This window comes from Theropithecus gelada, chromosome 15 (assembly GCF_003255815.1).
Source record: "Theropithecus gelada isolate Dixy chromosome 15, Tgel_1.0, whole genome shotgun sequence".
NCBI classification, from domain to species: Eukaryota; Metazoa; Chordata; class Mammalia; order Primates; family Cercopithecidae; genus Theropithecus; species Theropithecus gelada.
In genome coordinates this window covers 77,163,899-77,177,071 of record NC_037683.1, presented here as the reverse complement: position 1 = coordinate 77,177,071, position 13,173 = coordinate 77,163,899, and the positions used below count along the sequence as shown (strand labels likewise).

At 41.6% G+C, this 13,173-nt stretch overlaps 1 long non-coding RNA gene across 2 annotated transcripts; it reads right to left on the bottom strand.

The window, feature by feature from the left end:
- Positions 1-10,371: 10,371 nt before the first annotated feature.
- On the bottom strand, positions 10,372-13,109 carry LOC112608618. 2 transcript variants are annotated; one of them, XR_003116018.1, is made up of 2 exons: positions 12,938-13,109; positions 10,372-10,517 (listed from the first exon to the last, which is right to left on the bottom strand). It is a non-coding gene; the product is annotated as an uncharacterized LOC112608618 (long non-coding RNA). The 2 variants fall into 2 exon arrangements; XR_003116019.1 differs by having other exon boundaries at positions 13,006-13,109.
- Positions 13,110-13,173: the final 64 nt, after the last annotated feature.

The window sequence follows — 13,173 nt, the reverse complement described above, 5'->3', positions numbered from 1 at the left end:
TCCAGAAGGCGGAAGCGTGGCGTTGCCAGGGACACTCAAACGCGCAGTCTTCCATCGTGGAACGCGCGCGAGGCCCCAGCGCAGACGCGCGTACTCGCGGTGCGCCGCTTGGAGGCGCGGTCGCTGTCCCCCACGCAGTGCCCCCAACTGGAGAGACTCGCCCTGTCTGGCGTGGTAGGCGGATAGAGAAACGCCGATAATCCCAGATTTCTTTCCATCAGTTCCTATTATCCCCAATTACCATGTTAAAATGTTTACCGTTTCCATTCTGAAAGTAGAATGAGATCATAGGTCTGTTATAATTTAAATAGTACACATGTTTAGTAGCTGCACGACCCCCAAGCCTAGGAATTTCTGTAACAATTCTCATTTAATATAGTTGTCTGTTCCTAAAAATACTCTTTTGCTTATTAGATGTTATGTTTGCTTCGGAAAACATGGCCACCGTCAATAGCAAACGTGTGCTAATTAGAAACACAAGGTTAATTCTTTTTTTTTTTTTTTTTTTTTTGAGACGGAGTCTGGCTCTGTCACCCAGGCTGGAGTGCGGTGGCCGGATCTCAGTTCACTGCAAGCTCTGCCTCCCGGGTTTACGCCATTCTCCTGCCTCAGCCTCCCGAGTAGCTGGGACTACAGGCGCCTGCCACCTCGCCCGGCTAAGTTTTTGTATTTTTAGTAGAGACGGGGTTTCACTGTGTTAGCCAGGATGGTCTCGATCTCCTGACCTCGTGATCCCCCGTCTCGGCCTCCCAAAGTGCTGGGATTACAGGCTTGAGCCACCGCGCCCGGCCACAAGGTTAATTCTTAAACAGATTTAAAAGTTAGGTACCCCCTGTTAGCAACAATAGAAGTATGTCAGTCTCTCCATAACAGTGTCCAGCCTTTTCTGGGGTTTAGTTTAAGGCAAGCGTTGAGTAGCCCAATGGGTAGTTACTGTATTTGCCATAATCACAGTTACACTGTAAAAACCGTCAGAGGTGGTGGGCAGAGCGAGAGTTCTGAATGGGTAGGGGACATTCACTATATATAATAGACAAAAATGAAGGAAAGGAGCAGGTAGTGGCTCCTTCTAGCAATCCAAAAAATCTAGGAAGGCCAATGCTGTCTCTGAAAAAAAATTAAAAACCCTAAATTGTGTTCAGTCATTTATTACTAGTATTTTGCATTAGAGAGTTATACAATTGGATATAGTGCAGAAGGATGGTCAAGACAAGATTAGGTATTAATTTTGGTAACTGAAGTTTATTTCCCTGGAAGGGAAAAACTTGGTATGATAAAGAAGGGCATATTGTGTCCTTATCCAGTTCCTAGTGCTGTGTCTGTCTGCATACCAAGAGATACAGGTGGGCATCTAGCTACCTATAGTGTCCAGATCATTGATTTGTCACTCACAACTTGCTGACACCCCGAGTGATGTGGGACGGGACCTGTGATGATCCTAACAGGTAGGTCACCAACACCAATGCTAAGAAATCAAGGAGAGTGACAAACAGAACAAATTAATAAATAGCCAGAGTTGTATTGGGAGAGAAGGATCAGTCTTTATTAAGGATCTGCAAAGTGCTAGGGACATTGCATATGCTAATTCATCTCATCCCTATAATAACTCTATCAGGGAGATACTATCCCTATTTTACGATGCAGAATCTGAAGCTAGATAGCCTTTTACTAAAAGCCACAGACCTAATAAGGGAGCAGCCACATTTGAATCCAGGTGTGCCCTACCACATCACTGGGTCTGCAACATAGACATCCTGTTGATCTCCAGAGACACAATGTTCCATCATATGCTCTTCTTAGTCTTTTTTTTTTTTTTTTTTTTTTTTTTTTTTTTTTTTTTTGTGAGATGGAGTCTCGCTCTGTCGCCCAGGCTGGAGTGCAGTGGCCGGATCTCAGCTCACTGCAAGCTCCGCCTCCCGGGTTCCCGCCATTCTCCTGCCTCAGCCTCCCGAGTAGCTGGGACTACAGGCGCCCACAACCGCGCCCGGCTAATTTTTTTGTATTTTTAGTAGAGACGAGGTTTCACCGTGGTCTCGATCTCCTGACCTTGTGATCCGCCCGCCTCGGCCTCCCAAAGTGCTGGGATTACAGGCGTGAGCCACCGCGCCCGGCCTCTTCTTAGTCTTAACTCTTGATCTAACTGGTCTCTCCTTGCTTGGCTGCTAGGGCACAGCTCTCTTCTGGTTTCCCTCCAACTTTCTGGCCATTCTTTATTTGTCTGTTTATCCTCCTCTGTCTGGCTAAGCAATGTTTCTAGGTCCTTTCCTTTCCTAACTCTGTACCCTTTACTTAGAGTGTCATCCATTGCAGGTACTGATTAACACATGTACACAGATTTACATACCCCACCAAGACCTCTCTTCTGCTGCCCCTGACAAGGTGGAATCTCAATATCATATCTTATATCATACATATATGTGTCTCCTCTTTGTAGCAACTGCCATAATAGCAGTTCTACATTTGTTCCTGTGACTGTTGATTACTATTTGTCTCCATAATCTATAAACTCTGCATGGCTAAGTGTTTATACCCTAAATAGGATAGAAGATAATAAATATTTTTGAATATTAAATGCAGAGATGGTCAAGCCAATCTGTGGGGGTTAATGTACATGGGTAAAGAGAGGTCCCATCACATGGGGTAAAAGAAATCTGCAGAATTAGAAAGGACCAGGCACAGCTACTTCTGCTAATCTTCTATGGTGATATTAAATGAGTTGATGGGGATACTTCACACTCTCCTAATTGTCCCCACCATGGTTACCTGAGGCTCTCAGCTGCTGTGGAGATGTGGATACCCAATGCCTCTCACTCATCTTGCAAAGTAATTTATCACTGAGGCTGTCCACCTCTGCAGGGGGCCAACAAAGCCTTTTAAGGATTGGACTGTCACCACTACAAGAGAAAGGCGTTGTTAACTGGGTAGGTACCTCTTGGTGGCAGCAAACAGATTTCAATGAACAACCTCTGTTTCCAGAGAGTGTCTGCAGTGCAGCTTGGCCAGTAGTGACATCAGCATTGCAGAAGTGATACAGCAGCACATCCTGTTCACATCCTGGCCCCAGACAAGAAAATGAAACATGCCCCAAATGGGGATTTTCCAAAGAGTAAATTAACAAAGAACAAGAATATAGCAGATAATTATGGCTCAGATTTTTTTAACTAAAAAAATTAATTATAAGACACAAAAATCATAAATATTTCAAATAATAAGTATATTCATATGAAAGGAAAAAACTATTAAAGAGCACTAATGGGAAGGGTATGGGAAAACACATTGATGGGAGTGTAAATACATACAATGTATTCGTTTTCTATGGCTACTTAACAAATTTAGGGGCTTAAAGCAATACGAATTTATTATTTAATTTTGTGAGAAGTCGAACAGATCTCACTGGGTTAAAATAAAGGTGCCAGCAGGGCTACATTCCTTGCCTTTTCTGTTTCCTTGCTTTTCCAGAGGTTGCTCATATTCCCTTGGCTTAATGTTCTCTTCTTTCATGTTCAAAACTGGCTACATAGAGCCAAGTCCTTCTCATGCTGCCATCTCTCTGGTTCTCCCTTTCTTTCTTTTTTGTGTTTTTTTTTTTTTTTTTGAGACAGAGTCTTGCTCTGTCACCCAGACTGGAGTGCAGTGGCACAATCTCAGATCACTGCAACCTCTGCCTCCCAGGTTTAAGCAATTCTTCCGCCTCAGCCTCCGGAGTAGCTGGGAGTACAGGCATGTCCCACCATGCCCAGCTAATTTTTGTCTTTTTAGTAGAGACAGGGTTTCATCATACCAGCCAGACTGATCTTGAAATCCTGATCTCAAGTAATCCGCCTGCCTCGGCCTCCCAAAGTGCTGGGATTACAGGTGTGAGCCACCGTGCCTGGCCTCCCTTTCACTTGTAAGGACCCTTGTGATTGCACTGAAAACACTCAGATAATCCAGGATAATTTCCCTAATTTAAGGTCAGCTGATTAGCAACCTTAATTCCATCTACAACCTTAATTTCCCCATTACCATGTAAGATAACATATGCACAGGTTCCAGGGATTAGGACATGGATATCTTTGGGGGCCATTATTCTGCCTACCACATATAACTTATCCGGAGAGCAATTTGATAATGTCTATCAAACTGTTTAATTTGACTCAGCAATTCCACTGCTAGGAATTTATCCCATGGGTATACTTTCACAAAAATATATGGTGCACAATTATTTCTATTTGAAAAAATACTGGAAACCAACTAAGTGTTCATTAGGTAGGATCAGATTAAATCAGTTATGTTTTAGCCATATGATGGAATATTATGCAGCATGGAAAAAGAATGAGGCAGACAGAGCTATACATTCTAACAGTAAATAGTCTATAAAATACAGAGTCAAGAAAATGGCATAAAAATGTATACACTGTGCTGCCATTTGGGAGAGAAGGAGAATATTATATCTACATATATGCTTAGAATATCCCTGAAAAGATATGCTAGAAGGTGCTAATAATGTGTTCCTCTGGGGAGGGACCTGGGATAGGGAGGCAGAGAGGAAGTTATTTTTTCATTGAATATCTTTAGGTACTTAAAAAATATATTTTTGCCAAGTACTTGCATTATTTAGTCCAAAAAGGAAACCGCATTAAAACAAGTAGAAAATGTAAAATAATAGAAAGGATTGGTCTGGGAATATAGAAAGGAGCAGGAACTGACTTCTTCAGCTTTTGGAGCTATATCCTATATACTGCATGCCATAAAAATATCCATGCAAGTGTGTCTGCCACTTCTGCTTCCAGTGCAAGGCTTCTTATCCTGTGATTCCTAGCTATCTCAGGGGTCTTAAACCTCCTGAAATGATAGGCAACATTTCCTACATGTGCATATATGCATCCAGGAAGAGTCTAGCTTTCATAATCTGAAAGAGGAAAGGTTAGTCAAGTCAGGTTTTATGGCACTATTCAGTGCATGCTGAGTCCTCTTCCTGCCATTGGTTCCCCACCTGAGTTATCAGACAAGCCAACAGGTAAGAAAAGAGGGCCTGTTCTCTCCATCACATCCATACTCCCTTATTAGAGCAAAAGGGCAGCTGTATTTAATAATAAGTGATTAAAAAAACAAAAAGACCCTCAAAGTCCTATTCTAAGCAATTTGTTTATGTCTGGACTCAACAGACTCATTTGTCAGGCCCTACAATCTTTTGAGCAGTGAATTATTCATTAGCAAGTATGAATAACACCAGCAGACTGAGTTTCCAAAGTGAGTTAGTCATTTGCATTTGTAAGAAATGCCTGAAAAGGAAGAAACACAAAAACGAAAAAACACTCAAGAACATGAAATGATCTGGATTATTTCAGTAGTAGTGCATTTCCAGGTCACTGATTTTTCATTTCTTTTAAAGCATGGGCCCAGTCTCAAGACCCAAGAAATAATTGTCTTATATTTGGCCTTCTCTAAAGTCTTTCTCTAAAATTTTCTGTAATAGTTTAGTTTTCTCAAACTCTGATATACAGAGAAGAAAGTTGTACCTTTCTTACTTTTGTATGTATAAGAAAGCTCAATGAACTACATTGAGTTCGTTCTTTGGTTCTAACAAACTGCCTAAGGATGAAGTATAGCAGGGCGCAGAGGCTCACGCCTGTAATCCCAGCACTTTGGGAGGCCGAGGTGGGTGGATCACGAGGTCAGGAGATCGAGACCAACCTGGACAACACATGAAACCCTTCCTCTACTAAAAATGCAAAAATTAGCAGGGTGTGGTGGCACAGGCCTGTTCCACCTACTTGGGAGGCTGAGGCAGGAGAATCTCTTGAACCCAGGAGATAGAGGTTGCAGTGAGCCGAGATCACGCCACTGCACTCCACCCTAGGCAACAGAGTGAGACTCTATCTCAAAAAAAAAAGTAAATAAATAAAAAAGATGAAGTGTGTATATAGTTCATACACACATACATATATACATACATACATATATATACACATATATAATTTTTATATATTAATGTTAATATCCTTTAGGCAGACTTTACATTATATCCTTTGGGCAAACTTTACATTAGCAGAATCTGGCTGTCACCATATGAACTCACTGATCAATTCCAGCCCCACTCTACATCATTATAGGTATGCTTCCCTATGTGATTTATAGGAAGTACCTGTGAAGCACATTTATCAAGAAAGTTGTAGTTGAATCTAATCAACTACACTGAGAGTTGCACTGTCTGATAATAAAAATACGGTAGCCATTTATAGTTATTTAACTGAACTAAAACTAAATACATTTATTTATTTATTTGGAGATGGAGTCTTGCTCTTGTCACCTAGGCTGGGGTGCAGGGGCACAATCTTGGCTCACTGCAACCTCTGCCTCCTGGGTTCAAACAATTCTCCTGCCTCAGTCTCCTGAGTAGCTGGGTTTACAGGCACTCGCCGCCACACCCAGCTAATTTTTTATGTTTTTAGTAGAGATGGGGTTTCGCCATGTTGGCCAGGCTGGTCTCGAACTTCTGCCCTCAGGTGATCTGCCTGCCTCAGCCTCCCAAAGTGCTAGGATTACAAGTGTAAGCCACCGCACCTGTCCAACTAAATACATTTAAAATCCAGTTCCTCACTTGCATTAGTCACACTTAAAGCACACATAGCCACATGTTGCCAGTGGCTACTGGTATTAGATAATGCTGGCAGAATATTTCCAACATCACAGAAAGTTCTAATGGGCAGCATTGTTCTAGAGTTAACTTCACTTAAAGGAAACATGGAGGATAGAAAAACATGTTAATGATAACACAAGGAAGCAGGCAGACATATCTATAACAGAATGCGGGACATTCCAGCACGTACATGCAGTCCCAGCTACCTGAAAGGCTGAGGTGGGAGGATCACCTGAGCCTGGGTGGTTGAGGCTGCAGTGAGCCATGATTGTGCCATGTACTCTAGCCTGGCCCACAGAGTGAGACCTTGTCTCAATAAATAAATAAGTAAACAAACAAACAAATAAATAAATAAATAGAGCTGGGCGCGGTGGCTCACGCCTGTAATTCCAGCACTTTTGGAGGCCGAGGCGGGCGACTCACCTGAGGTCAGGAGTTCGAGATCAGCCTGACCAGCATGGAGAAACCCTGTCTCTACTAAAAATGCAAAAAAAAATTAGCCGGGCATGGTGGTGCAAGCCTGTAATTCCAGCTACTCGGGAGGCTGAGGCAGGAGAATCGCTTGAACCCGGGAGGCGGAAGTTGCGGTGAGCCGAGATCGTGCCATTGCACTGCAGCCTGGGCAACAAGAGCGAAACTCTGTCTATAAATAAATAAATAAATAGAATCTGGGACATTCTATAGGACCCTAACCCAGTTAATCTGCAATAAGTCAATGGCATTTAAAAAAAAAATAAAAAGGAAGAGGTGAGGGAACTGATCTAGATTAAAAGATACTTAAGAGACCTCACAACCAAATGGAATATGTGGACTTTGTTGGGACATTAATTCAAATAAACCAAATGTAATATTTGAGACTATCAGGGAAAATTTTTTTTTTTTTTTTTTTTTTTTTTTTTTTTGAGACGGAGTTTCGCTCTTGTTGCTCCAGGCTGGAGTGCAATGGCACTATCTTGGCTCATCGCAACCTCTGCCACCATGTCCGGCTAATTTTTTTTGTAGTTTTAGTAGAGACAGGGTTTCTCCATGTTGGTCAGGCTGGTCTCGAACTCCTGACCTCAGATGATCCACCTGCCTTGGCCTCCCAAAGTGCTGGGATTACAGGCGTAAGCCACCGCGCCCAGCCTATCAGGGAAACTTGATTATGGTTTGGGCATTTGATAACACCAAGCCATTAATTTATATATATGATAATGCCCTTGTGTTTATGTAAGGCAAATATTAACATTGTTTAGAGACATATATTAAGGTATGTAGTGGTAAAATGATTTAACATCTAAGATTTTGCTTTTAAATATTCCAGTCAATAAATAAAAGGAATAGATAAAGCAAATGTTGTAAAATCTTGATAATTATTGACTGTGAGTGATGGATGAATGGGGTTTCTGTAATTCTATTCTTTTGTGTGTTAAAAAATATTCATAATAGGCTGGGCATGGTGGCTGACACCTGTAATCCCAGTGCTTTGTGAGGCAGATGCTGGAGGATTGCTTGAGGTCAGGAGTTCAAGACCAGCCTGGGCAACATAGCAAGAACCCATGTCTACATTTTAAAAAAATTAGGTGGGCATAGCAGCATGCACTCATAGTCCTAGCTATTCAGGAGGCTGAGGTGGGAGGATCCCTTGAGCCCAGATGTTGGAAGCTGCAGTGTGCTATGATCTTGCCACTGCACTCCAGCCTGTGCGACAGAGCACAATCTTGTCTCTTAAAAAAAATCGTAATAACAATTTAAAAAAATCTTTAATGTATAAAATTCCCTTCAATATAAGTCTTACACATACTGAAAAAGAAAATATAGTGGATCTGTTCACCTCAAATGCAGATAAGATGAGAAAATTATTGTGGTGTGTAATAATACTTTACAAGTAATTCAGAGGGACATCCACTTAAAGGGAAAAAAGTAGTGCTGTATTATAATAGTGATCTCTGCATGAATATCCAAAACAGCAGCTGGCAATTTGAGTATTTCTTTACATATACACACTTCTCAAGAATTTTTCAGGAATCTTCCAAGGAAGGAATCAAATTGCAATTGCACAGCTTTTAACAATCTTGAAGTCATTTGGGATCTGGACCCACACATGGGTTCTGTTTCACACAACTTTATTAGAGTTCATGAGTCAGACTCATATGTTACTCTTTGGCTTGTGCTTTGATTTACTGGCATTTGTAGGCTCAGTGCTTACATAATGATGCAACACAAGTCCTTCCGCAAGGGCTGCCCTTGGGCATTTTGGATTACATAGTCTTTCCATTTAAAAGTAATTTCTACTCAGAAAAAAACCTAATTTGCTCCTTTGAGTTCAGCTGGCTAGCTCTACATCCACGGGAGTAATAGGCAAATTATGACCCAAAGCATTTTCCAACTAGTTTTATTTATTATCCAAAATAAGAAAGTAAAAGAGTATGATTAAGTTCCAAGACTTGTTTAAAAAGTGTCTACTGGAGCTAGACCTGGTGGTGCATGCCTGTAATCCCAGCCACTTGAGAGGCCGAGGCAGGAGGATCTCTTAAGCCCAGGAGTTTGAGACCAACCTAGGTAACATAGCAAGAACTGTTTCTAAAAATAAGTGTTTACTATGTCAGGGCACAGGATTCAGATCCTGAAGTCAGCAATGGCTCAAGATGAGGCTACTTCTGATATCATTATACCCACTCCTTATCTCCTACCAAAATATACTTCTTTGTGTTCCCTTTTCACCATCTTCTGCCTTTATTTAATCTTTTCTTTTATCCTTGTTTCCATTCATTCATTCTCTATGCATTTATTCAGCCCACATTTACTGAGTGTCTACTGTAAGCCAGATACTGTTCTGAGCCATGTAAGTACAAGAGTGAATAAGAAACAGTTTGTGCTGTCATAGAGCTTACATTCTATTGGGGGAAGAAACATAGCTAAGTGAACATAAAATAATACTATGATAAATAGTAGAAAGGAAATATACAAGGTGGTAAAATAGAACAGGTTGAAGAAGAAATGAGAACCTCATTTAGACTCACTGGCTGGACTGCCCTAAGAGTATGAGATTTGATCTAAGATCAAAGAAGAGAAGCATGACCACTAGCAAGCCTTTCAAAGTAAGAAAAAAGATATTCAGGTAAAGGGAATAGCAACTCGAAAGGGCCATGAGTTAGGAAAGGAACTGCCATGTTTGAGGAACTGAAAGGAGTCCAAGAGAAATTTTGGGTGGGAGAGGGCAAGGAAGGTGTTAGGGAGAGGGTTTAAGAAATGACACTCAGGGCCGGGTGCAGTGGTGCACACCAGTAATCCCAGCACTTTGGGAGGCCAAGGCGGACGGATCACCTGAGGTCAGGAGTTTGAGACCAGCCTGGCCAACATAGTGAAAACTGTCTCTACTAAAAATACAAAAAATGAGCTGGGTGTGGTGGCGTGCACCTGTAATCCCGTAGGAAAATTGCTTGAACCCAGGAGGCGGAGGTTGCAGTGAGCTGAGATGGCGCCACTGCACTCCAGCCTGGGAGACAGAGCAAGACTCCATTTCAAAAAAAAAGAAAAATAAAGACAGGAATGACACTTAGGAATTAGGCTGCCACTAGGTTTCACAGGAACTTTATCAGTTATGGCAGAAAATGTGATTGCCTACCTTACTGCCACAAACTCTTCCTCCTTGCTAACAGAACTCCAATTTTGTTTAGGTAGCAATGCATCCAGCTCCAGAGAACAAATCATAATTTATTTAAGCCAGTTCTGGCCAGTAAGATACAAGGATTTCACTAAAAGATTTTGAGAAATACCTTTATTCTTCATATGAGAATCACAGGTGAATACAGCTGTTTTGCCTCCTCCTCTCTCTTCCTGCTTTAGCTTCTGCCATATTTTGATGTGATGTCCAGAGCTGTAGCAGCCATCCTGCAACAATGATGTAACAAGCCTGAAAATGAAAGTAAACAGATTTAGGATGCTGGAGATGGGGGATAGGGATTGAAAGAATCTGAATCTTTCTTTTTTTTTTTTTTCTTTTTTTTGAGACACAGTATCGCTCTGTCACCCAGGCTGGAGTGCAATGGTGCGATCTCAGCTTACTGCAAACTCCACCTCCCGGGTAGCTGGGATTACAGGCATGCACCACCATGCCTGGCTAATTTTTGTATTTTTAGTAGAGACAAGGTTTCGCCATGTTGGCCAGGCTAGTCTCGAACTCCTGGCCTCAAGTGATCCACCAGCCTTGGCCTCACAAAGTGCTGGGATTACAGGTGTAGGCCACCACGCCTGGCCTGAACCTGAATCTTTAATGACATCTTTGAACTGCTAAGCCTATCCTGGCATCATTGTTTTTGTTAAATAGCCAATAAATGTCCTTATAGTTTAGGTTTCTTTTAGCTGGGGTTTCAGTTATTTGCATTGAAAGCATATAATTGATATAGTAGGGGTGAGACACGATATATATATTTTTAAATATCTCTCTGGGACGAGTATAAAGAGATTGTAAGGAGCAAGAATGGAACAGAAGCATGGAAGACTACTGCAGTAGTTCTGAGAAGCAATCATAGTGTTCTGGCCTAGGGAGTATGCAGTAAAGCAGGAGAGAACATAGATTCAAGACGTATTTGGGGGTAAAAACAGCAGGACTTGCTGTTGGTGTGAGAGGTAAAGGAGAGGGAGGAACTAAGGCTGAACTCTAGGTTTTGGACTGGATGGTGATGCCATTGATTGACACAGAAAAGACAGAAGTTTGCGGAAGGGAGTGAGATCAAGGGTTTGGATGTGTTAAATTTAAGATGTGTATGAACCATTCAAAAAGAGATGACAAATCAGCGGGTAGACATGAGTCTGGAGCACAGGGGTAAGGTCAGGACTTGGATTTCAATTTGAGAATTATAGATACACAGATGTTACTTAAAGCCACAGAATTCTCCTCACTGGCCAAAATATGAGGAACTCCAAAGTTAGAGGTCAGCTAGAAGGGAAGAAGACTGAGGAGAAGTAGTAAAAGAGGTAGGAGAAAAACCAACAGCATTAGCGTTTATACAGGGCTTACTTTATGCCAGGCATATTCAAAGCACTTGGTGGCTTCATGGAAGCAAAGAGAAAAATGTTTTTCTTTTATTCCTCCCTTTCCAGTCTCTCCTGTTACTTTCACCCCTAAATTCAAAAGGTTTAGGTGCAAAAGTGATTCTCAGCTTTTATTTGTAATTAATTTTATAGTAATCTTGTACTGTTATAATTACTAATGTACATTCATTGGAAAAATTTCAAACAGCACAGTACAGGGAAGCTAAATGTGGAAAGTAAAGGTCCTCAGCAGCTTTTCTTCCTAGGCTCACCCACCCGAAGTAATCATTAACAGTTTCTTGTGTATCGTCCAGGAATGTTCTGCACACACCCCCACATGCACGCAAATACCATCTCTCTCTCTTGCCCTCTCTCTGTATACATACACATATGTTTAATTCTGCAAGTTGCTTTAAAACTCAATACCTTTTGGAGGTATTTATGTATCAGGATATTTAGATACAATTTACTTTTTTAAAAACGGGTAATATCCCATTGTATTAATATTCCGTAATTTAAGTTCCTCTATAGATGGACAATCAGAATGCTTTTTTTTTTTCCTTGCCACACACAAAAATTGCTGCCAAAAATCTTTGTAGATAAATCCTTGGATATTGGTGCAAAAATAATTGTTGCATACTTCCTTAGTGGTGAAATTGCTGAATCAATCCGCTCAAGCCTCTCATATTGTCAAATTACTCCTCCTAAAAGGTTACACTAATGACATTCTTACATCATTTGCTTACGTCTTGGTACACATTTGGTATTAAGCGACTTCATAAGTTTGCCAATCTAAATACATGGAAAAAAATGGCGTCATGTTGTTTTTATTTGGGTCTCTTTATGAGTAAGGCAGCAAGACCTGATTGTTAAACGTGCAAGTTCTGAAGTTAAACTCCCTGGGGCTGGATGCTACCTCTTCCTTGTGAAATGTGTGGTCTCAGGCTTGTTAGGTCTATTGCCTCGTCTCCAAAAAAGGGGATAAAGAGGGCACACATCTTTAGGCTTAAACAAGATACGTAGGAATACAGGAAGCCCTTCTTATACGTTCGCTACTAGCGGTACTGATCCTAATTTTTTTGAAGCCGTGCTCGCTCTGGTACTTTATTTTTGGTGTACTCCTCCAACCAACCAACCACAGAATTCTGTTGTTGCCTGTAATTTAGAAATGAGAGGAAAACTGGCTCCGCTTGCTCAAAATTCTCCTCCCTCCGCCCCAACTCTGCCTTAGAATCACTGGTTTAAATGTCAACGTAAAGGAACGAGTTGCAATTTCCAAGGAACATGCAAAGTGGACACCTGGGCTGCGTACCTCCAGGCGGCCAGGACCCGCCGTTTTCGGTATAGGGAACACCAGATAGCAATACCTAACGCTATCTGACAAACATTTCTCCACCCACAGCGCCATTAGCCGTTAAGTTTGCAGTGCCGAAAAGCTCAAAGAGAATGGTGCTTAAAACAGGAATACAATTGTAGATCCACCCCCTACACGCAAAGAGCCCGGGACGCGCCTTCACAGCCCCGCCCCAACCGGA